General features: G+C 37.3%; 1 pseudogene; it reads right to left on the bottom strand.

Moving 5' to 3' along the window:
• Positions 1–963: 963 nt before the first annotated feature.
• On the bottom strand, positions 964–1,104 carry LOC115870055 (annotated as a pseudogene).
• Between the last annotated feature and the right edge of the window lie 1,670 nt (positions 1,105–2,774).

A 2,774-nucleotide genomic window follows, 5' to 3' on the forward strand; every position in this document is an offset into this window, starting at 1 on the left:
GTGCCATTCCAAAAGAAGCAAGGGACTTGAGAACAAGAACACTCAGAGAGCTTTGGCTGTTACAGGGCTGCTTACAAGACATTATCTGAGGTGCATTTGCTATCCCATGCCTCGAGGACTGGATGTACACTGCTCAAAAAACCCCATTTTACCAAACACGTTTCCCTTCTTTTATTTTAGTTGGCAAGTGAGCACATGTAAATATATAAGGCTTATATATTCATAAATCCCCTAGTTCTGTGCAATGGAAATTATGATGATGAGACCAGCTATAGAGTGTCCTCAAGGTCTCCCCCTACACAAAACTACTATTTACCTCTGAATCAAGTAGGCCTGACCCAAGCCACGGCATTTTCAATCACCTCGTTGCATGTAAAAGTTGCAGATTTAATGCGGAAGACTGAAAAAGAGTTGGTTCCTTTAGACTGCAGTGCTGGCAAAAGATGATTGAAAATTGTACGGACTGCCAGAAGAACAAACCAAAGTTTGTCGTGGAGGAAATGTAGCAGGAAATGCACCTTAGAGGCAAGGATGCTGAGGCTGCACCTCACATAGTTTGGACATGTTACGCTGAGAGACGTGTTCTCGTTTGGTAAAAGAGAAGGCTGTGAAGAGAGAAAAACCCCGAGGAGATGAATTGACACCACAGCTACAACAAAGGGCTCAAACATGACACTTTTGAAGGTGGTACACCTCGTGGTGTGTTCCTTTCTTTTGTTCATGGAGTTGTTATGCTGAAGAGCTCACTGGAAGTATAATTTTGCCTTGAATCTGACAGCAAGCTTGGGATGGTTTGGGTTTAACAATAACAACAGTCACAGAATTCTAGCACAACTATGAAATGTGCAGGTCCCACAAAAGCTTACTTCAGGATCACTGAGTAAAAGGGCACATGTCCAAAATAAAATTCTACAATTGCCTTTCATTATTAGCGAAAGCGACATCAAAATTTTTTTCCCCTTATAGGGGAGAGTGCGAACGCAGTCCCCCACTACCACAAATTATGCAGTTGAGTTTCCCATATTTGGGGAAATCGCAGGGGTCAGCCCAGCCAGAGTGCAACGGATAAGCCTCGCCCTGGGAAAACCAGCTGACATCAAATTTCAGAGCAGTTTTATGACTATTGACCTGAACTCTTAAGTGGCAGAAACAGAACTGATTTTCTTAAGCAGAAAAAATGTTCTAAACACAACCTACAATTTTCAATGACTTTAATTCTGAAACAAAGGATTTTGAGACTTATAGTAAAATTTCATCATAGAAATGGAAGACAGAACATACCATAAAGTGGGTTAAAAACATAAAGTTCCCAGATAAGGATCAGACAGTCAAGATCATTGGATCCCTAACTAATCAAGGTATCCATACCTGGATGCATTCCTTATTTTCATGAAGATAAAAAAATGAGGGTATTTTAATGACATGACAATTGGCATTCATTTGACAAACTTGATTTTAGCAGATATTAGAATAATAGGCTATGCAAATTTCTCTCTTTATTCTTTTCAGACATCTTTTTCTCTTAATTATTAAATTCTAGCTTTGAGGGATAATTGGCAAACAGACTGTTGAACTTACTACAACTAGAATCCTAGCATAAGACCCTTGTCTCTTACTATATAAGTGATCCATGGTGAGTTTTCCATACACATACGCAAAAGTGAAAGAACCGATTTTGTGTTTATGAGTGTGTGCATGAGGAAGTGAGAGAAAGGTAAGTATGTTTGTATGAAGGATAGAACAAACCTGCAAATTAATATATATATAATTAATATATATATATTAATATATATATATTAATATATATATATTGTATGAGTCCTATGTCCCCTCTTTCTTGGATTCCATGAACTTTGGGAGGATTTTTTGGATTGTGTTCTGGATTTGAATCATACCTTTAATAGTGGTTGCAGCTAATTGATGCAATTCGGGATAAAAAGAAAATTAAACACTTTAGTATCTATAACTTTGGCAGGGATAGGAGTCATTATAAATGGAATCTTATCTATGCTTGGTACATCTACAGCACATTGAAATGCTTAGTAGAGGCCATTACTAGAGGGTATAATAAGGATAAAGTACTGGGTACGTAACCTCAGCAATATTTCTTGTCATTGCTGATGGTTCCAATAGCTGAAAGTGAGTAGGAGATAGAAGAAGAGCGCACGCTCATGTTACTAACCTTCCATAATTAGAACAAACTAATTTATGAATTCCATATGCACAAGGTTAAGTGCTGAAGTCCTTGAAAAAATTAGACATCTAACTCCATAGTCTTACAATACTAAGTTTTTGCAACTAAAGAATGCTCTTATAGCTTCTGTCTAATGGCCGGTAAGTTAAACTTCCAAATAAAATAATGTTCACATTGTATACTCCACAAATGTTTATCAGTCACATTTTGTAAAGGGAGATAAAGTCAGTAACAACAACTGCCACATAAATGTATTATGTATCAGGCCTATGTAGACACTTAGCCTAGGTGAAAAAGCACAACATCTGCCCCTGAGAGATAGGAAAAGATGCAACCTGACTCGTGGATTCTGGAACAAAACTACACACACAGAGCAAGACCCAAAGGCTGTAAGGGTACTCACTTCAGAAACACTGATCCTGGATTTTATGATATTTACTGAGAAGAGATGAAAAAACATGCTTCATGAAATTGAATATTTATGTACACATAAATACATATGTGAAATATCTTTGGACGATAAATAAAGAAGACCGAAGATGAATCAATGCATTTGAATTATCATGTTGGATTGCCACAG

This window comes from Echinops telfairi, unplaced genomic scaffold (genome assembly GCF_000313985.2).
Source record: "Echinops telfairi isolate 266 unplaced genomic scaffold, ASM31398v2 ScPeMD7_70;HRSCAF=299, whole genome shotgun sequence".
Lineage (NCBI taxonomy): Eukaryota > Metazoa > Chordata > Mammalia > Afrosoricida > Tenrecidae > Echinops > Echinops telfairi.